This window comes from Panthera leo, chromosome A1 (assembly GCF_018350215.1).
Source record: "Panthera leo isolate Ple1 chromosome A1, P.leo_Ple1_pat1.1, whole genome shotgun sequence".
Taxonomy (NCBI): domain Eukaryota; kingdom Metazoa; phylum Chordata; class Mammalia; order Carnivora; family Felidae; genus Panthera; species Panthera leo.
In genome coordinates, this window is record NC_056679.1 from 112,502,516 (window position 1) to 112,524,803 (window position 22,288).

The 22,288-nt window shown below is 45.0% G+C and overlaps 1 long non-coding RNA gene across 1 annotated transcript in view; it reads left to right on the forward strand.

Moving 5' to 3' along the window:
• Positions 1 to 1,736: 1,736 nt before the first annotated feature.
• The window catches only part of LOC122217982, a 34,095-nt gene continuing 13,543 nt past the window's right edge, over positions 1,737 to 22,288 (forward strand). The window contains exons 1-5 of the long non-coding RNA XR_006201787.1: positions 1,737 to 2,111; positions 8,355 to 8,516; positions 10,651 to 10,851; positions 13,635 to 13,861; positions 20,625 to 20,710. This is a non-coding gene — a long non-coding RNA (uncharacterized LOC122217982). The remainder of the gene's footprint in view (positions 2,112 to 8,354; positions 8,517 to 10,650; positions 10,852 to 13,634; positions 13,862 to 20,624; positions 20,711 to 22,288) is intronic.

The window sequence follows — 22,288 nt, forward strand, 5'->3', positions numbered from 1 at the left end:
ATCAGCCTATCTGGAATATAAATATTCAAGTAGCTATATTACTCTATCTCTGAAGCATGTAGGAAGTCTGCTCCGTGTCATTTTTCCATTAAAATGTAGTCCTAACAGAATTCCAGCTACCCAGTAACATCTCCAAATCTTCACATGATTTATATGATTTGTGGCCAACTCCGTGTATAAACACAGATAGAGTCCGAGAGGGATCTCATTCTAAACATGAGTAAAAGGGGAAAGATAGGTACTTAATTACATCATCAAACTTGTTTTAAATCTTAGAACCTCATATTGTCAACCACGTTTATTATCTCACATCATTGAATCACAAGAGTGCTGTAGATATATATGTTCCTTGTAATTCTGAATATTTTACATAATTTATTTCTATGAAAACTGCAGGCAAGAGAGAAGGAACAGATTCCATTAACTCTGTTCTATGTCTGATGGAACTCAGTGGTCACACCACAAATCAAGTAACCAGCACCCTACCCTTTTGGCTCTCAGCTTACTTTTTTGGTTGATAGTCTCTGCTCAAAGTCGTAAAAGTATATTTTTAAATTTTTTTAAAAATGTTTATTCATTTTTGAGAGACAGAGCGTGAGTAGGGGAGGGGCAGAGAGAGGGGGAGACACAGAATCGGAAGCAGGCTCCAGGCTCTGAACTGTCAGCACAGAACCCAATGCGGGGCTCAAAACTCACGAACTGTGAGATCATGACCTGAGCCCAAGTCAGATGCTTAACCGACTGAGCCACCCAGGCACCTCATAAGTATTTTAAATAAAAATAAGGAGAAATGTATGGCCACATTTGATTGAGGGGAAGGGCAATGCCACTCAAAGGTCTGCAAGTTCCTGTGTCAGAGTGGCCCTCTTCTTTGGCTGGGAATTTTGTGTTAACTTACTTTGGCTGCTGTGTGGGGAGTAGACTACACCCTCAGGGTACACAGGTAGGGGTGGGGAGGCTGTGCCACTGTTCCGGGTGAGAGACGGTAATAGCTTGGGCTTGGGTGATGGGGTGTTTGCGCTGTGAATGAAGAGCAGGAGGCTAGTTCAAGGGAGATGTGGAAGGCCAACCAAGTGGGCTTTCTGATCACGTATGGAAGGTGAGGGAATGAGAAGACAGAAAGAAGAGTGGCACTCAGGTTCCTGCATGGATGGTCTGACCATTCATTAAAATAGGAAGTTCAGGAAGAGGCCAGGGGTCCAATCAAAGAGTTTCGTCTTTAACAGACTGACAGGAGATTGAGGCTTGGAGCGGAGAGGTCACTGGGAAAGCAGACCGGGCATGCGGGCCTCACCCCCTCACACCTGCTCCCATCTGTGTGATAGGTTAGTGTTCTGTGTCAATGGGTTTTGGAGAAAATAGTCTATAACCATGGAAAATACTTTTAGAAACACCAGCTGTAGGCATTGGGGAGTCACTGAAGGATTTCAATCAGGGAAATGCATTGAATGGAATTGTGTTTGCGCCTGCCTTAGATCAGGAGAGAGGAGAGGGAAGAGGTTTGAATCATGGCAGGGGGCCCTCACCAGCTGTTTAGATTTGGGCAAATTAGTCAAACCCTCTGGGCCCCAGGTTCTTCGTCAGCAAAGTGGACCTAGGACTTCCTTCCTCCCAGGGTTGTTATGAGAATTGTAATTAAAATGTCTAGGATAAGAAATACTTAATATGTGTTGGTTCTCTTGTCTGTGACTAAGCACCTATTGGCGCAATTCAGCAAGTGGGGTGGCCGGAGGTGATTCTAGCAGTCTCCCCAGGGAGGGGTGGGCAGAGTCCAGACTGCTGGGTTAAGTGGGTCAGGGCCACGCCGATGAGTGTGGGGTTGGGGGCCCTGATACAAGGTGGTGCTGTTGATCGTGTTCAGGGGGAGAAGAGGAGCATTTGGAGTTTGGTCAGGTAGAGGGGCCATCTGATAGCCATTTGTATAAACAGGCCCCGTGATCCTACTAGACCCTAAAGCCGCTTTGCACTTGTCTTTCCTCATCATCACCCACTCTTCCTCTTTTAGTCTCCGCTGCTGCCACTAACCACTGCTCAGCTCACGGCCTTCTTCCTCTTCCCAGTGCCCACGACCTCCTGAGACTCTCCACTTCTCACAAGCCACCAGCCCATGTGTAAGCGCTCTCTGTTTTAACCCCAGGACTTGGTTTCTGCCTCTTTACAGTTAGGGGTGCTAGTTGCTCAGGTGTGAGCTCTTTGCTTCCAAAGATGGGGATGTTTTCTTTTTACCTGGTTCTCTCCATGTCTAGAATCCTGCTGCCGTCTCCTTGCTTTCCAGCCAATGCCTTTGCTGAACCTCATCTCGTGGGCAGTATCCTGAGTGACAGTGGGAAGTGGGGTAGTGGCTGGCTAGCCACAGGCCGCACCAGGCAGCAGGACCTGGGCAATGGCCCTCTGACCCTTGATCCTGGTGAGGATGCCTTTCATTGGTGGGAAACCCCATGCCCCCTGTTCAGACTGTAATCAGGCTGGTGGCCGGGACGTGTGGATTCAGAGCAACATGGTATGTCCTGAAAGCTCTTCCCTCTGAGCCATGGTGAGACCTCTGCATGGCTTACCTGTTGCATGGCATGGGGTAAGCTTGGGGGTGGCCAGACCATCTTTGAACCTCCAAATCCAGGCTTCTCTTTCAGAACACCTGGCCCCTCTCTGTTTTCCTCTCTCTCCTTTTTCTGGGCTTTTGTTGCTGAGCGGACACTGTTTTAAGTCGGTTAGTTCACCTTATAAGCCACATTTTGGTCTCAGCCTAAGAGCTCATCTGTCTGGGAGAGACGGCGTTATCAGCGTTCTAGGGGCTGGCTGCCTCCAACATGAGTCCCCAGGCATTTTCCCGGGCTCACCCTTTACAAATCACGTGCACATCTCCATTTCAGAACGGTATGGCCTATGACGTTGCCAACAAAGTCTTAGTTGATTACGAATATACAAAGATTTTTTCTTTTTAAGTCAGTCTTGAGGCATGACTTACATATCATAAAATGCATCCATTTTATTTATCTTTTAAATGTTTTATTGATTTTTGAGATAGCGTGAGCACGAGAGGGACAGAGAGAGAGGAGGACAGAGGATCCGAGGCAGGCTCTGCGCTGACAGCAGTGAGACTGATGCGGGGCTCAAATTCACAAACCATGAGATCATGACCAAAGCCGAAGTCAGAGGCTCAACCAACTGAGTCACCCAGGCGCCCCCCAAAATGCATCCATTTTAAAAATACAATTGGATGACTTTTGATAAATGTATACTTCCCTGTAGCCAGCACCACAATCAAAATACAGAACATTTCCATCACCCCACATGGTTCTTTGTGCCCCTTGGCAGTCATCCCCCTGACCCCTAGCCCCAGGCAGCTACATATCTACTTTCTGTCAGTACAGATTAGTTTTGCGTTTTCTAGATTTTTATACACATAAATCATACAGTATGTTTATTTTCCTGTCTTCTGGTCAGCATAATGTCTTTGAGATTCATCCATATGATAGCATGTTATTAGTAACTTATCCTTGCTTTAGCTGAGCAGTATTCCATTGTATGGAAATCGCATGGTTGGTTCATCTCTTTACCTGTGTGTCCAGTGTAGGGGGTATTATGACTACAAATGCCTTTTCTGATTCTGGATGTAGCACCTGGAGTAACCATGGCTGTTGCCCTTAGAGAGCTTGAAATCTTGGCAGGAAGAGGTTTAAATGATGCGATATTCGTGGAGGTGTATTATTGGTTGTAATCAACTGCAGGGATGCTTAACAGTTGTACCAGGTGTGATAGAACAGTCAGAGAGTGAGGGAGTACAGTGGGAGGGAGTCACTGTTATTTTATCTGAGGGGGTGGTATGTTAAAGCTCCATCAAGTGAATGGGGACTAAGGAGCAAGGGGCAGGGGAAGTGCTCCTGGGAGTAGACAGGAGTGGAACACAGGAGGGAGCAATCCTGGCAGGCAGGAAGGGCCATGCGGATTCCATCAGACCTGGAATAGAGAAGTTGTGTTCAGTGAGAGGGAGAGAAAAGGGCTGGAAGGCCTTGAACACTGGGATTAGAAGCTCAGAATTGATGTCCCAAGCAAAAAGAATGGAGGTGCTGTAGGTTTTGAGCAGGGAAGGGCAAAAGCTGTATTTTTGAAAGATTCCCATCATTCGTGGGCAGATTAGCTTGAATGGAGCAAAGAGTGCAAGAATAGAGATAACAAACAGTAGGTGTTCATTTGAGCTCATTTTCTTGCCAGCTTCAAGGGTGGCCTCCCCAGCTGCAAAACATGCCTGGTCATAGAGTGCAGCCGAGACACAATGGGGGCAGGAAGTCGCACAACATACCTCTGTCATGGTGTATTAGTTTTCTGTTGGTGCATAACAATTACTTCAAAATCAGTGGCTGAAACAACACGTTTTGTTTTGTTTTGTTTTAATTGCACGGTTTTCTGAGTCAGTAGTTGGGACATAGGTTAAGTAGAGTTCTCAGCTCATGGTCTCATCAGGCTAAAATCAAGGTGTTGGCTGAGGCTGTGTTCTCATTTGGAGCTCAGGATCCTCTTCCAAGTTTATTCAGCGTGTTGACACAGTTCGAGTCCTGCACTTGTAGGGTTGAGGTCCCCACTTCCTTGCTGATCTAGGGGCTGCCCTCAGATTCCAGCCAGGTGGCCCCCTCCATAGGTAATTCACAACATGGCTGTTTGCTTTCTTCCAGACCAACAGGAGAGAGCCTGCTGTCACTTTGTCTCTTTTAAGGGCACTCCAGATTAAGTCAGCTTCACCCAGGATAACCTCCCTTTCAGTTGACTCCAGTGATCTTAATTACATCTGTAGAACCCCTTTTTTGCCGTGTAAAGTAATGTAATCATTGGACTGATATCATATTTATAGATCCCACTCATGCTGAAGGGGAGGAGATCAGGCAGGATGTACACCAAGGAGTGGGTGGCTGGGAGCCATCTTCGAATTCTGCCTACCACACGTGGTTTGGTTTCTCTTTTGACTCCCCGTTTCCTCCACCTATAAGCGAGGAGTTGTCGGCTAGGTCCTCTCAGAGGTTCTGCTCTGTGTTTTCCCTTCCTTTATGATTATGGACTCAAGGTGGAAGCTCTGTTACCAATCCTCTCCTCCAAAATGTGACTGAAAGATTGTGGTGACCTGCTGGGCAAAGATGGCTGACTGTCATTGAGAAGGGTGTGTGCTGAGGGAGAGGACAGCCAAGTGACAACAGGTGGGTACGTTGTGGAATGGGTGGTTGGTGTAGTTGTTAGGGCTGTCCACACATACACCCTTTCCTCTCCTTCTGAGCAGAACATGGTAGGACTGCTTACTTTGGCCAATGGAATGTGAGCAGGTGCGACATCTATAATTCTGAGTGGCAGTTTTCAGAGCCAGTGTGTGTGTTTTGTGTCACTCTTTTTTCCTCTGCCACAGTGACTAATAAGATTTGAGACAGTGGCTGCTCCTTTAGCCTGGGTCCCTAGGTGAGGATAGCAAAGCCCCAGCCAACCCACCTTGGACTGTGGCATAAACAAAAAATAAACCTTTGTGGTTTAAAGATCCTGAGATTTGGGGTTGTTTGTTACTGCAGCATAACCTAGCCTATCCCTGGCTGATACAAAGGACAGTATCATTGTTAATCTTGCTGCCACCTTCTCTCTCTTTTAATTGAAGCCTAATTAACCCACAATACTAGTTTCATTACAACATAATGATTCAATACTTGCATAATTTTATGACCACATGTGTCACCATACATGGTTATCAATTTTTTTCTCGTGATGAGAAATTTTAAGATCTATTCTCTTAGCAACTTTCAAATATGCAGTGTGGTATTATTAACTGTAGTTGGCATGATGTATATGACATCCCCATGACTTATTTCATTTATAACTGGGAGTTTATAGATTTTTTAAATGTTTATTTATTTTTGAGAGAGAGACAGAGTATGAACAGGGGAGGGGCAGAAGAGAGGGAGACAGAATCCAAAGCAGGTTCCAGGCTCTGAGCTGTCAGCATAGAGCTTGACACGGGGCTTGAACCCATGAACTGCAAGATCATGACCTGAGCTGAAGTCAGAGGCTTAACTGAGTGAGCCACTCAGGAGCCCCGGGAGTTTATGGCTTTTAATGTGCTTCACCCATTTTGTTTACCCCGTAGGCCCCCTGTCTCTGGCAACCACGAGTCTATTTTGTGTATCTATGAACTTGGTTTTGTTTTTTGTTTCTGTTAAGATTCCACGTGTAAGAGCAATCATACAGTATTTGCCTTTCTCTGTCTTATTTCACTTAGTGTATTGCCCTCAAGTTTTATCCATGTTGCAGATGGCAAGATTTCACTGTTTTTTTATGGCTGAATAATGTTCCATTGTATCTGACTATAGCACATTTTCCTTATCCATTCATCTATTGGTGGACATTTAGGTTGTTGTCTATGGAACTTCTCACCTTAGCCTGATCCATTTTCTTCTGTGAGATATAGCTGTAGGACCCAATCCAAAAACCTTCATGAAAAGTGATGGTGTTGCTATGTCATCTTGTATTTTCTTTCTGTCATTCAAGCAGGACTACCCACCTGCTCACTGAGAAGATGCTTTCTCACACCCTGGGACCTTGGCCATTATGACAAATAAGCTATTTTTGTTTGAGAACAAATATGTGTAATTAGCACATTTGGGGAAAGCAGCCAGGCAGGTGCACCCTCTCCTGATTTGGATGTGCTTGATGCAGTTTCCCTGTCCCCACTTTCTGAAAATCTCAATTACCGTGCAGTCAACACAGACCCTGGCTCTTTTCTTTTCCTGCACCTGTAATTTGTCCATCATGTTGACGACTTTATGATTCTTGTGTTTACAGACTTGCGTGTTGACTATGTCTCTCTCTTAGATCTCTCTTTTCTGCCACTGAACTGTTTCTCTTTCCTGAGCATTTTGAAGGTCTGTCCCTTCTCTGACGTCTTGTCCAATGCTCCTTGTTTGCTTCCCTTCCTCTGAGGACTGTTTCCCCCTTTTCTTCGTAGACCTGCCTTTGCAACCCTCCACTAAGGGCTTTCTTCTCCTGCTCCCTCATATCTGAGGGCTTCAGGGGATGCCTCTCTACTGGGACTATGTACAAGCCTCCATCTGGTTCTCAAGACTGTTGTCCCTGCTACACAACTGCCTGATGGGGGGAAACACAGGGCCTTATTGGACTGTCACACAGTGATCATATACAACAATCCGGACTCCTCCCAAAGACAGCATAAATCATTGGTGACTGCAGGTGGAGATCCATGTGGGGCACATAGGCAGGGACCAGCCTCAAGGAAAGACTGAAAATAGTTGCTGCTATGGGAAGAAATAAGGCACAAGAGCATGCCGTGGTGTCAGTTATGCTGTGGTGTAAAGAGGAGGGAAATAAAACAGCGAGAATCTGGCAATTATAACAATGATAGCCAGTCATTAACAAACACTTATTGTGTGCCAATTACTCTGTAGACACCTGCTATGGATTATCTCCTGCATGATATTTCCTATGTGGTAACAGAAGTCTCATGCCCATCTGTCTGATGAGGAAATCGAGGCTCATGGCGTTTAGGTAGCTGGCCTAACATAACGCAGCAAGTAAGCAGAGAGCTGGGATGAAATCCTGGACAGGACAGCTGGTTCCAGAGCCCATGCCCCACCCAGGAAAGCATGGTGCCTCAAGGCAAGGGGAAGGAAGAGCCCCACGTGCAGGATGGCTACCTGTTTGTTGCCAGTGCTTATAATGATTCCCTTCACTGCAGGGTGCAAGGCCTGCTACCCACCGGCCCCTCCACCTTCCTTCCTAGCTCCTGTACACAATGCAAACTGAAGAAGCCCCAGTTTGAATTCTTCCCTTGCTGGTCCTAAAAGCCTAGAGCCGCGGGGTCCAGACCATGGGTTCAGGGGTCGACTTGCTTCCGCCTGAGGCAGTGCAAGATGGGCTTTGAGTTTACAGCTCAGCCAAGGCAGGCACCCAGGGAGGTTGCACGGCCTTGCCTTTCAGAATAGGAGAGAATTGAATCATTGTTACATCAACTCCCCTGACACTTTCAAAACTATGGCCTCCCGCCCTCCTTCCTCTGCAGCTTTTCTCTGCCTATAAAATGAAAAGCAGATTGCCTTGCCGGGGGCTCAAAGCCGGCCCGCATCGGAGGTGTGTGAGGAGGGGAAGCACAGCGTGCGAGGGCGTCTGGGCCATCTGCTTCTCATTGACCGCGGTGCCGCCATGGAACACAATGGGCCAGTGTGCAGCCTGCCCCCAGAGCGGCCGCAGCGGTGACCCCGGGCCTGCTGCCTGGCAGGCTGGGGAGTGGCCCCAGAGGCTGGGATCTGCTTTCCTAGAGTGTGGGGGTGGTTCCCCCTCATCTGACCATTTCTTCTTTCTTTTCTTCCTAGAAAGATGGCTTTCAGCTGTTTCCTCAAGACTCCTGGTAACCTCTTGAAAAAGCGGTATTTATTGTATGTGTGTTTTAACATTATAAATGTAATCTGCATTTGATGCACAAAACCCAGAAGAGTAAAAAGAAGCGAAAACTCGTGACAGTCCCACTACCAAGGGTCAGTATGTGTTCTGCCAGTCTATTTTCCGTGAATGTTTTTCAGCATTGTTTTTAAAGACATTAATGACCTAATTATACACTTCTGATTTAGGCATCATTCTAAGTACTTTGCCTGGATGCTCTCAGGCTGCATATAGTACAGCCCTGTTACGTCAACACTTTTATTACCACCATTTTTACAAATGAAGGCGTTGCAGTTTAGAAGGGGCAGGAAATCTGCCCAGGACTTCCCAAGGCGATGGTGGGGCCAGGATTCAGTAGCAGGCTGGGCTCTGCAGATTCCACAGCTCCAAACCGCCTCACGATACACATCTGTGTGGGATACAGACTAATGTGTGTCCAGTTTTTCACTGAACAACAAATTGGGACTAATTTCTCATTCTTTTGATAGCCCTCTACACATGGGTTTTACAGTTGCCTATATCCCACTGCACAGACTTATCTTAACCTTTGTAGCCACTTCCCTGGTTTTGGATTGTTACAGATTTTGCCATTGTGATCCTGAGATGATCAGTCAGTACAGATTTTTTAAGCCCACCTCCCGTGATCTGATGGTAGTGGAATTCTGTGTGAATGGACACACACACACATGAAAGAGTTTTGAAAGACTGGCAAATCACCTTTAAGAAAAATTATACCTGCAACATTCAGTATTATAATCTTCTATCAAACTGGCAAGCATTTTTATTTTATTATTTTTTTAATGTTTGTTTGTTTAATTAATTAATTAATTAGTTAATTAATTTTTGAGAGAGGAGAGAAAAGCAAGCCAGGAAGGGGCAGAGAAAGAGGGAGAGAGAAATCCTAGGCAGGCTCTCTGCTGTCAGCATGGAGCCCAACGCAGGGCTCAAACTCATGAACCACGAGATCATAACCTGAGCTAAAACCAAGAGCCACCCAGGCACCCCAGCATTTTAAAAAATTTATATCTAACTTTTAAACTTTTAACTTATTTTTTTAGTGATCAAGCAATGAACTTTCTTATTTATTCATTGTCAATTTTAATTTATTCTTTTGTAAATTTACTGCTTATGCTCCTTACCTAGTTTTCTACTGTGTGTGTGATTTATTTTTAGATTGACTTGCAGAAACTTATTAGATTAAGGATATTAATCCTCTGCTTTCTGGATTGCAGATAGGTATCTCAGTTTGTCTTGCTTTTAGTCAGTTTTATCCTAAGATAAAATTCAATTCGGTTTACCTTAGGATGTTTTTGCATTTTCGTTAGAGGCTTGAAAATGTTATGCAGCTGATTTATTGATCTTTTTCTTTGTGCCTGCTTCCTTTACTTTTTTTTTTTTAACTTCCTTCTGTCTCCTCAGCAATATGACATAAACATTCATGTTGAATGTGGATTTTATCCTGTTGCTTAAAATTAAACTTGCTACAACATGAACTAAAGCACTGAGATGTCAGAGTGGGTGACTCAGTGATAGAAGAGAGTGAAATGAAACCATACCAGCTAATTACCCAGGAAAACACAACCCAGTAACACATCGATCCTGAAACGGAGATGTAGACTGACACAGTTATGTTGTTTTATCTTATCACACAACTACAGGAGAAAGAAATGTTTATGTGTTTATTTTTTGGTGTGATTTGTCAAACTTCTAAGGAAGATATCACCATTTCTTACCTTATGAATGGAATTCATATGTATTTTCTTTAAATATCAGAAAGTGTTGCTTAATTTTCTTCATAATCATTATAAAGCTAACATTTTATGACTTGAAGCACTTTTTAACATAGAACTGCACCCAGTTTCTACATGTTCAGAGTTAAGATATCATCTATATGCTGCCACAGAGCTCAGAAGCAAGGAGTGCCATCCTGATCCCAGCCTCAAGTCCCCAATCCAGGTGCCTCCATGCCTTCTCAATTTCTTCTCCATGGAAAGGAATAGAAATCTTATAGGTCAACAAGTATGGGGTAGATTCCAACTTGCAAAACCTTTATAGATGGCCTCATTTACTTATATACATGGGGAAAGGTATCCAAAAGACAGGAAGGAGCAGTAAAATATGTACATGAGTGATCCACCATACTGTTGAGAAATACCACTGAATGCCAGTGTTACTCCAATGTTACATTTCCTTGGCCTCTCTTTTTTTCCTTCCTTTAATCTATTCCAGACACGCTCATTGGCAAAACCCAACCAGAAGCCAGAGCAGAGAGCCTGGGTACTGTGTCCTATAGAGGTTACAGATCCAAGTTCACAGACCGAGGTCGAGAGACGTGGAGAATGGGTCTCATGGCAAGCAGAAACACAGAGAATTAGCCAGGATAAAGATGAGAAGAAAATTAAAAATCCTTCGGAAGTCCACCCTCCAGAGGTAACTTTGATTAACACTTCGGTCAGTTTGCAATGAGTTTGTCATACGGGTTACTTTTATACAGTTGAGATCTACTACATAATTGCTTTTGAAAGCATAGTTAACCAGGAAACCGAGGTCCAAATCAAAAACTGTTTTAAGAAGGGTTTGATGACAGATAATCATTGCATTTGAGTCGTTTATTAACTTTCCAAATATGTTAAAACATGCAGGTGCACGCGCATGTGCGCGCGCGCGCACACACACACACACACACACACACACACACACACACAAAATGACCCAAGTCATTTAATGGGAGAATTTTTTTCCCCAAAACTTTTGCTCTAGCTTCTTGAAATGTAAATGCTCTTTTTTCTTACACTGTGAGACCAACTATTCTTTCATGGACAAAATTAAGATTTTTCGGTTTATTAATTTTTTTTAAATCGCAGTATCTTGAGTATGTAATCAGAGATAACAAATGTATGACACATTTACTGCCATGTTCCATTGGATTCCCCAAGACAGACATCACTCACTGGTCCCCTTCTTCTTTCCTCTGGAGTGCCCATGTGGCTCGGTTTCCTCCCCAGCACAACAATCCTCAGTATAGTAAGTCTCATAAATTGAGGCCTATTCCTGGCCATCAACTTCAGCAATCATTAAGAATAGACGTATACTACCCGATAGTTTCCGTGGCCATCAACCATGGCAGAAGATTCTTCCTAGATGTGACGTGAGAGATACAGCACCAAAAAATACATTTCTTAGCCTCAGCAAAACTGCACAAGCTGAAAAACAGCTGAGGAAAATAAGTGAAGAGATGAGGTAAAGTGGCAGAACTCTCCACCAAAGCAACCCAACTGGATTTTGAGTTTGGGATCTCCAGAAAAGAAGAAGTGCATATCCACAACTTCCCATTCTCACATTCTTGGAGTTCATGATCTCAGCCACCAGCCTAAGTCTGTTTTGCATGCTTACGCATCCAGGAATGTCTATTGCCCTTGCTCCAAAGACTGCAAAATGATTGGGTCCCCACTTTTTCCCTCCAGAACCCTCTGAAGGCTGCTCCACAGAGAGTGGGAAAAGAAGTCTAAGGCCAATCAATATTTTATGTTCTTTATAAGAAGTTGTTTTTTCTTCCTTGATGCCTATAATGTAAAAGTAAATTATTCTTAATATTCAAATATTTTGCTAGAATGTGTTTTAAATGAAGCCCCTGTGTGATGGGTCCTGAAGGCCATCCATCACTAGGTTTGGAAATTCACCAAAATGACTCCCAGAACTCGGCCTGAAGTATCCTTGTGGCTAAGATATATTATAGCAAAGTCATAGGAATATGCAGCTAGCTTATAAGGGCAAAGGCACAAGCAAGTCTGGCGGAATATAGGCTTCTTTTTCCTCTCTCCCTTCTCTTAGGGGTCACAGAGAGCTCACTCTTCCCCTGGCAAGGAAAACGGAACAACATATGTGTGATGTGTCTGCCCAGGGAAGCCCATTAGAGACTCCATTCTCAACTTTTTTATTGGCATCTGATCATATAGGTCCTCCAGCTAGCGTGGACCAAAATTCCAGACTCCCAGAAGGAAAGCAGGTGTCAGCATATACCCCAGCATTTGTAAAAACAGTTCAGGCACTGTGAGCCACTCTTTCCAGTTAGGCGAAGTTTTCTGTCAGTGTAGGGAACTAGTTACCAGCCAAGTTCCCAGATACCAGCCAGCATGGCTTCCTAAGGGCAGCGGCTTCAGTCTGCTTTATTAACTCTTTTCTGCACAGCCCTCTTTCAGTTTATTTTTCCTTAGAATGTAATGAGCCCCTTCAAATTGCATACTAAATAAAGTTCTTTAATTCTTTCATCATTGCTTTGGTTCTGGTTGTACAAGTTTATTCCTTAAGACGTTCTATAATTCTTGAATTTGGTGAGATAGTCAAGGAGGACACAACCTCTCCTCTTCTTTCCTTTCCTTTCCTTTCCTTTCTTCCCTTCCTTCTTTCCTCCTTTCCTTTTCTCTTTCTTTCTTTCTTTCTTTCTTTCTTTCTTTTCCTTTCCTTTCCTTTCCTTTCCTTTCCTTTCCTTTCCTTCCTTTCCTTTCCTTTCCTTTCCTTTCCTTTCCTTTCCTTTCCTTTCCTTCCTTTCCTTCCTTCCTTTCCTGAGAGAGAGCACAAAGTGAGTAGGGGCAGAGAGAGAGAGGGAGAGAGAGAATCTCAAGCAGGCTCCCCATTCTGTCTGCCTGGAGCCCTACTCAGGGCTCAGACTCTCAAACTCTGAGATCATGACCTGAGCCAAAATCAAGAGTTGGACGCTCAACCAGCTGAGCCACTCAGGCACCCCTCTTCCTTTTTATTTCCATCACTTTGCCTGTCTTCTCTGCATTGTCTTCTATTTCCATGCTTGTCCTCCATGTTACTCGTTCATGGTTCTATGGTCTCAGCTCTGCTTCCTGCACCCCTAATGCAGGGTTGGGAGGTAGGTTTTTGTCTGGTATTGCATTAAAAACCTCTAAATTGCAAACCTGAGTGCTTTTTCCTCAGATGTTATTTTCCTGTTGTTGCTTCTCCCCCTCCAGCCTTTCTCCACAGTGAGAAGTCTATCTCAATCCATTACTTTCCATAAGAGAGGTCGTGGGGGCTTAGGCTTATTGCTGCCCCCGTCATTGGGGGTGGTGTCTGTCAAAAGTCCTTTCCAGGAGTTGAGTCATAGATTGTGGTGCAACTTCCCGGTCTTGCTCCGAGTGACCATCAGGTAGCATTTACTGAGTATCTGTTAACTGAAATCCTTCTTCTCCTGCCCCGCTGGATAGCTCTCTGACGCAGCGGAGACATGGAGAACGTAGAAAGAACGGTGCCCTGGCGTGCCTGCCTATGGGCTGTGCCATCTGCAGGCTGTGACTGTCGTGTCGTATCTGTGAAGACTCCCGTCCTGGGCTGCTGTGGAGCCTCATTGTTCTCCACCCCCGTTTCCCAGGACATGAAGAGAGGGGTGCCCATGGACGCAGCACTCTGGATGGTGTCCTGCTATTTCGGACAGGTCAGCCCTGTGGTTCTGGTTTTAGGGATCTTGGCTCATGGAATGAGAGGTCCTGAAGTGGCACTTTTAATCCAGTTCATTGCCTGGCATTTGTTTGAATATTGATCTTAACTCACTGAATGATGTTTTTACTGTTTCCAATGTTTCCAATCTTAGGTATTTTCATGAGAAGTTGGGAAGGGCTTGTTAGGGAGCTATTAACCAAGCATCATTTAAAAACTCGAGTTCTAAGGAAGCTTCTGATTAAGGAGCTATCGGGGCTCACAAAGAATAAAGCGCTGCAAGCAGCCAACAAAGATTAGAGTCTCATTAAGGGGCTAAGACAGGTACATGTGGAAAATAACCCACAATCCCAGACAGTGTATTTTGATGGGTGCCCTGGGAGTACAGCAGGCTGGGACTCGGGCACCCTGGCTTCTCCTTCCTGCGTCCAGCATGGACTTGCTGTGTGACCTCGGACAAGGCAGGGCTCCCTTCTGGAACTCTCTTCCCTTGTTTACAAATGAGGGAATTGGTCTAGAGAGTTCCAGTATGCCTCCCGCTCCAACATTCTTCATCTTTCTCAGCTGTTGTGATTCAGTGGGAATTCTGTAGAAAGGAGGGATGGGCTGCCCTTGGACTGAGGGATCACCTCTAAAGGCCAAAGAAGCAGAAACTACAGACCCCTCCCTGAGTCCTGCCTCCGTGCTGGGAGTGCCTGCATACCTCCAGGGCTGCTCAGCTCCATGTCTCTTGCTTGTCTCTTTGTCTCCTAGATTTCCTTACGCATAATGGCCTGTAAACGATATGAGCATGAAGTTTACAAAGGTCTTGTCTGTTTGAATCATCCCGCCTGTGTGCATTTATGTGTTCAGTGTAGCAGAAAATGGATGTCAGAGCCTTTTCAAAAGGGAAAAGTCCATTCTCCCTTTTATAATTGATTCATAATTTAGCCCTAAGGAGTTGGGTGTTGCTTCCTTCTGACAGTAAGCCATGACCCTTTTGTTAGGCCAAGTTTAGACAAGAGGTCTAAGGCTCGAGTGAGTAACTTCTGATACATCAGGGTATGCGGAGACCTCGGGACCTGGCCTGGATCCTCCTCTGCTCCAGGTAGAGTTTCTTCCTGTGTTCAGAATTCCATATTCTCCGTGAGCGTCTGGCAGGCAGAGGTGAGTCACCACCCATGGAGACAGCAGCCTGGCACACTGCTGTCTGAAGAGGCTGGTCTTAGGTATGACTCCCCCAACCCTGCCCTGCCTTGGGTCAGTGAGATAAAGACCTGGGGCCTCAGGGACTGTCCTCCCCGTGGGGACACTGCTGTCTGGCTGTCCTCCTGAGCGGGAGGCCCTGCTTCCCTCCACTGTATCTCATGTGAGAACTCCTCACCCCGCCACCCCCGTCTACCACCAGGATAGGAGGGCAGGGAGCTAATTTAGCAGATTATAAGACACCACCAAAACCAGATGCTCAGGTTGACGCAAAATCCTTGTGCGGGGGATAAATAATCTAACTGGCTGTTGATCTGCAACCCAATAGAGAGATCATCGAAAGTGCTCCCTGGTAGTTGTGTTGCAGTTTCCCCTTCTTCCGAGACAAACTGCTCATACTGATGCCTCTCACATGCACCCATACTTGCAGGAGAGAAGAGAGTGGGGAGAACTGTTGTTATCTTTAGTATCTGTGAAATGTTGCAAGAGGGGGAAAAGCACGCATCCCAAAGGATCCTTCTCTGTGGCTGCCCCGGACTTTGCTGCCTGAGGGTCAGCAGAAGATTGTGCCTTCTCTGCTTCCCCAGCTGGGTCACAGCATTTTCCAGACTGTCCCGTATTCGTCTGTGTGGCTGTCTCTCCATCAGTCTGCACGCCATGTCCACTTCTCACCTCAGACGCAGCCTATGCAGAGCGCATGCTCAGTGCTCAGCAGCGACTGCTTACACCGAATAAATAGGTCAGCTCAAGACTTCGCTAAAGAGCAGAGAGAACAGCATTCCCCAGAAGGCACCCACACGGCCTGCGTGTGTTCGGTTTCTGTAGTTGATAAATATTTACTGAGCATCTACTCTATGCCAGGTATTCTTTTAGATACTGAGGATACAGCAGTGAACAGGACGAGGAAGATTCCTACCCGCAAGGAGTTCGAATTTAATGAGGGGACAGATAACAACCAACCAACAAATCAAATGGCAGCAGTTGTTAAAGGAATGAAAATGAATAGAGAGTGATAAGGGTCAGGAAAGACCTGTGTCCTTTAAAGTGACTTCTGGGGACAAAAGAAGGGAGACAGAGGGAAGAGCCTTCCAGATGGAGGAGACAGCTAGTGCAAAGGCCCCGAGGCAGAACTAAACGTGGCATGCTAGAGAAAGAGGAAGAAGTCATCCAGATGGCTAAAGGGCACAGAGTGGAAGTGGGGAGTGGGTGGCGTGGGAATAAAGAAGCGGGTGGGCCGAGGCCAGATCACCTGGATTAGTCTACCTGTGCCATGAAGCCACTGAGGTGCTCTAAGCTGGGTGGGGGGAGGGTGGCACAAATCTGTTCATGGAGGCATTTTGAGAAGACCTCGTGATCAAACCAGGGTCTCATCCTTCTGTGGGATGACCCTTCCACTGTCATGCTGCTTTTAAGGGAGGGACGTGACTTTCTGCTGCTCTTTCGCTACCACCTCACTTGCTTAGCCCTTCCGGTGCACGTTTGGGCCTGTAGAGGAGAGAGACTGGCTCTCAGGAGGACGGAAGCCACAACTCTGGGCTTGAAAGCACTGAACAACTCCACCCTGGCCAGGGCTCTTTGGTTTTGTGTGTGTGTGTGTGTGTGTGTGTGTGTGTGTGTGTGTGTTTAGTTTATTTATTTATTTTGAGAGTGAGAGAACCAGGGAGGGGGAGAGAAAGGAGAGAGACAGAATCCCAAGCAGGCATGGAGCCTGACGGGGGGCTCAAACCTACAAGCCCACGAAACATGAGATCATGACCTAAGCTGAAACCAAGAGTCAGATGCTTAACTGACGGAGCCCCCCCGGCACCCCTGACCAGGGCTGTTTTAAACTGTAAGTAAGAGAGACACCACACGAACCAGCTAAAGTCAGAAAGGGAGTTTGTCGGCTGCCAAGACTGATAGTGACTGTGCTTGAACTTGAATGGTTCAGTGTCAGCAGGACTGTCTCTGTCAGCTGTCACTCTGTTTCTCTCTTTGCACTGACTTTATTTTCTCTTACTCTAGCAGAGCTTCCTCCCAGATGCCTTCAGTCCTGCAAGGTGGAGTGTCTGTCCTGGACCTCATGCCTCAGGGGACCCCATGCTTTGGAGTAACTTCCTTGAAATTACTGGAGCTGGAGCCATCAGTCCCTTTATAGGTGCTCTGGTCCTCATTTCTTCCATTAGGTCCCTCTTTCACCTACAGAGTCAATCATAGGCTGGGAGGAACTTGAGAACTCACATCCGTGGGGTTATCCTGGGGCCCTGTGGACAGGCCCCAGTTCCAGGATGATGGTCTGATGAGTAGTTCACTCTCCCAGGGTAGCATGGTATTTCTTTCACTGGATCTCACAAGATGGCCATCAGAATGATGCTGACATGCTGATTTGGGATGACTTAAAAAAAAAAAATTAATGTTTATTTATTTTTGAGAGAGAGAGAGAGAGAGAGAGACCCAGTGCAAGTGAGGAAGGGGCAGAGAGAGAGGGAGACACAGAATATGAAGCAGGCTTCAGGCTCCCAGCTGTCAGCACAGAACCGAACACAGGGCTTGAACCAGGAGATCGTGACCTGAGCGGAAGTCAGATGCTTAACCCACTGAGCCATCCAGGCGCCCCTGATTTGGGATGACTTTTACTCCCATCTGACACAGGATGAGTTCAGAGTTCTGGGCTACCATGCCTCTTGGGCTCAAGGTGCATGTGAAGGCCTGAGCATCAGTCTCTCCTGTTCATGTCCTGATTGTGGTGCCCTTTTAGTCCGTAACCCCCGAGGATGGCCTGTTGGTGGCAGGCATCCTTTATCCTGTCCCCTGCTGCTGTACCACCCCACACTACACCACATGTCAGGATCTATACCACATGGCCATGCCTCTCTCCCTCGAGGGTTTTGAGACCATTTCTCCACAACCACAATGTGCTATTATAACTGATATTCTCTCTTGCAACAGATTGATTTTTGTGCCCTCCTGGGTTGGTTGTGACGCATGCCAGATAAGGGACAGGCCTTCTTTGTGCAGGTGGAGATGATAATATAGCTCTGACCTCTGCCCTCAACCACCTGCATCTTTTCATTTACCTCCCTTCCATATATGATTGGCTAGGAAACCTTTATAAAGCCAGGACTAAGTGGCACAGTTCCAAGAAACACAGACCATCTACCTAAATTAATTTCAAAATGGCTCAAGTATTTTTATTCCTTACTCTTTGAAAATTCTGAAGGGAATCTAAGTACATGCTTCACAGCAATTCTGTACATTTTTACCTGACAGTTCACAGCTTCTCTAGCACAGATTTCTTCAAAATTCATACCCTTCTTGGGCACCTGGGTGGCTCAGTCAGTCGGGCATCTGACGCCTGATTTCAGCTCAGGTCATGATCCAAGGGTCGTGGGATTGAGCCCCCTGTTGGGCCCCTCACTGAGTGTCAAGCCTGCTTAAGATTCTCTCTCTCTTTCTCTCTCCCGCCCCCAACTTCTGCCCCTCTCCCCTGCTTGTGCTCTCTAAAAAAAAGAAAAAAAAAAAAATTCTTGCCCTTGCCAAAACACCTAACCCCACAGCCCATGTGGCCTTTCTTCTTCATTTCTACTCTTCCTCTTAGTATTTAATTACCTAGATCTGTGCTGTCCAGAGTATGGTGGCCACTAGCCACATATGGCTGTTAAGCACTTTAAGTGCGGCTGATCTGAAAGGAGATGTGCACTAAGTGTAAAAAACACACTGTATTTTGAAGGCTTGATATTAAATTTAAAAAGGAAATTTAAAATAACTGACTGATTTTTTTATATTCATTCCAAGTTGAAATGATAATGTTTTAATATATTGGGTTAAATGAATGTACATATATATGTGTATATAATATATATATATACATGTACATATATATGTATATATATGGGATATATGTATATATATGTATATATACATTTTTTTGAGAGAGAGAGAGAGAGAGAGCAAGCAGGGGGAGGGCAGAGAGAAGGAGACATAGGACCCAAACCGGTCTCTGCGCTGACAACAGCGAGTCCAATGTGGGGCTCAAACTCACAAACCACAAGATCATGACCTGAGCCGAAGTGGGACCCTCAACTGACTGAGCCACCCAGGTGCCCCTCCTTTTGCTTTTTTAGTATGGCTAGTAGAAAATTTTAAGTGGCATATGTTGCTCATGTTATATTTCTTTTGCACAGTGCTGAGTCAGATCAATGAAGACTTCCCAGTTTTCTCCTTTTCCTCCTGCTTCTTCCTCTTTCCTTCCTGGTTCTGTCTTCCTTGACCTGATGTCTTGGTTTGAAAATACAAAAGTCCCACTAAGTGGTCTGGCAGAAAAGAAGCTCTCCCAGATGGGGGCATCAAAGGGCAAAGGCTCTAGATATAAATACATCAATCATTTATTTTAAATTTTTTTAATGTTTATTTTTTTTGAGAGAGAGACAGCATGAGTGGGGGAGGAGCAGAGAGAGAGACACCCAGAATCCAAAGCAGGCTCCAGGCTCTGAGCTGTCAGCACGGGAGCCTGACACAGGGATTGAGCTCATGAACCTCAAGATCGTGACATGAGCTGAAGTCAGACACTTAACCACCTGAGCCACCCAGGCACCCGATACATCAATCATTTTTGTCTCATCCCACGTATGTTAAATAGATCACCATCATAAAATTTACTACACAGAAAACAACATCAGATGGAGGAAAAACAGTATTTTTTTTTCCTGAAACACTTACAATGTCCACATCTTAATCTAGAGTTTAAATTATTTCATTCATGATTTAACTCCTCGCAAATGTCTGTTGTGTCTAGGCTCTGCCATGATTCTATACTTCTCAGTCGACACATTCATATTAAGACCATTAGCTCTTTTTTATTTAAAATTGGTAGGCAACACTTTCCTATTTTGTGTTTCTTCACTTGGATAAATGTCTAGTTCCCAGTCCATCATCACCAATAACTTAAGAACCATTTTATTCTTCACTCCAGGAGGCTGTCCCTAATCAGGAAAGCCAGGCTGCTGTGACTCACGCCTCGCATAAAATATGTCTGTTTGGGAAAACAGCCAGAACTATTGCTTGACCTTATGATAAGAGATAAAAAGTAGTTGTGAATACAACAGGAAGATTTGTTCTAAACTTTTAAATATTTTTATTTGATGATCTTTTAAATTTTATTTGATGATCTTTTAAATCTTTTGAAATGCAGTGCACAATGACAGCTAACAAGAGACGTATTCCCACGTCTAAGTGTTCACATATGTGAAAAATAATTGGATGTGGGCTGAATAGATGCATTTGAAACAAATCATGGGTGAAGAACAAGAGACGATCTTTTACTTGATGATTATTCTCCCTATGTTAATAAGGGAGTAATTTACCCTGGGTGGTTGCAGCCAAAGATTGAAAAGCTAACCAGTTAATGCTATCAGCCTGTGGTTTTGTTAAGTCAGGAATCGAACTTGGAAAATAGTTTCTTGGAATCTCCAGGGAACAGGGTGGGGCTGGAAAGCCGGAATCCCATGTCTTTGCCCATGAAGAGCACACATATATAATTTTAGGATTTATTAGTTAGTATTTACTAATACTTTGGTTTTGTACATTTAAAATTTCAGACAATTGCTTGTTCATGTTCACGGAGGAAGAGGAAGTCGAGTATTGTGTAATTAAACGGAATCAGGAGAATTTACGCTGATATTTGGTAAGCCATTTCCTCTTCTTACTACAAGTGTCTGATACATGCTTTTCCCGATAAGTAGCGGAACTGCTGTTCTCATCAGAAATTTCGGAGCTGAAATAGAAATCTCTGAGGGGCTGTTTGACTTTGAAGTGGCGTTTTCGTAAGGATTTTTTGGAAACAAGGAGCAGTTGCGAATTTAGATCTTCGAGGACTGTGCTATTACCTCTGACGAGATGAATGTTCAGGCATGTGCAAACAAGTCTCTTGGTGTTTGGCCCAGAAAGCTTGATTGTTTCCCCTCTGGCCTGCACTTTCTGTGTGAGAGTGGACCCTTGCAGTAGAGCAGGAGTAGGACAGTGATCTGGAGATCTGCACGCTTACCCAAAAGCCCAGCCAGCTTCTCCTGAGTTAGGATGAGGCCGACTGCACTCCTCAAGAAGTCCCAATGTAGAAGCAGCTTTCAAAGATCCCTTTCCCCACCCCTCCCCCTCTCTGCGGTGCTTGCCCTCAGCCAAATGCATGGCTGTGTGCTCCTAAAGATCTCAGGACACCTCCCAGCAGCTTTTGCAATCCGTCCCAAGCCTAACACTAGAGCAAATCCTCTAAATGTGTAATATAAATTTGCCCTGGTCTAATCTGGGGACCCCATGGGGGCGCTGCCTTAATACCACATGTCCAGGTGAAGTATGGAGAGACAGACTGATTTCTATCTCTGTTAAATATGCTCCCTCTTAAGTGATGTGACTAAGGAAGGAACACCTTCTCAAATTTCTCTGGAGGCCTATGGTTTGGTGCTAAGAAGATATGGAGGCCGAAATTTGCAGCTCTTTACTAAATCCTGCCATACACCTGCAGCCTTGTCAGTATAAATTCTGATCTCAGAGGAAAAATGAGCTTCAAATGTGACCCACACGGATGCATATCAGAACCCTGTCTAATAGATAGGCTGGCGGAGCCGTAGAAGAAGTGGGTACCAAATCACCAAGTCAAAAAGATGTCTACACCCCAGTGTTCATTATGGTATTATTTATAATAAATATGGAATATATAACAGATAGATATGGAAGCAGCCCAGGTGCCACTGATGGATGAGTGGCTAAAGGAAAGGGGAGGTGCACACACACACACACACACACACACACACGGGATGGAATACTATTCAGAAAGAAAGAAGGCACTGTTGCTGTTTGTGAGAACATGGATGGCCCTTAAGGACAGTATGCAAAGTGAAGTAAGTCAGGCAGAGAAAGACAAACTACTGTTTGATATCATTTATACGTGGAATCAAAAGAAGAGAGAACAGGCTGGTGGTTGCCAGACTGGGTGGTAGGGGACAGGGGCAGGGGACAAAATGGGTGAAGGGGGTGGAAAGGTACAAACTTCCCATCATAAAGTCCCGAGGGTGTAATGTACAACATGGTGACGATAGTTAATAATACTGAATGGCAAATTTGAAAGTTGCTCAGAGAGTAGATCTTAAAAGTTCTCATCACAAGAAAAAATAATTATATATATGTATGGTGATGGATGTTGACTAGACTTACTAGGGTAATCATTTTTGCGAGATGCATCAAATCATTATGTTGGAGAAATAAAACT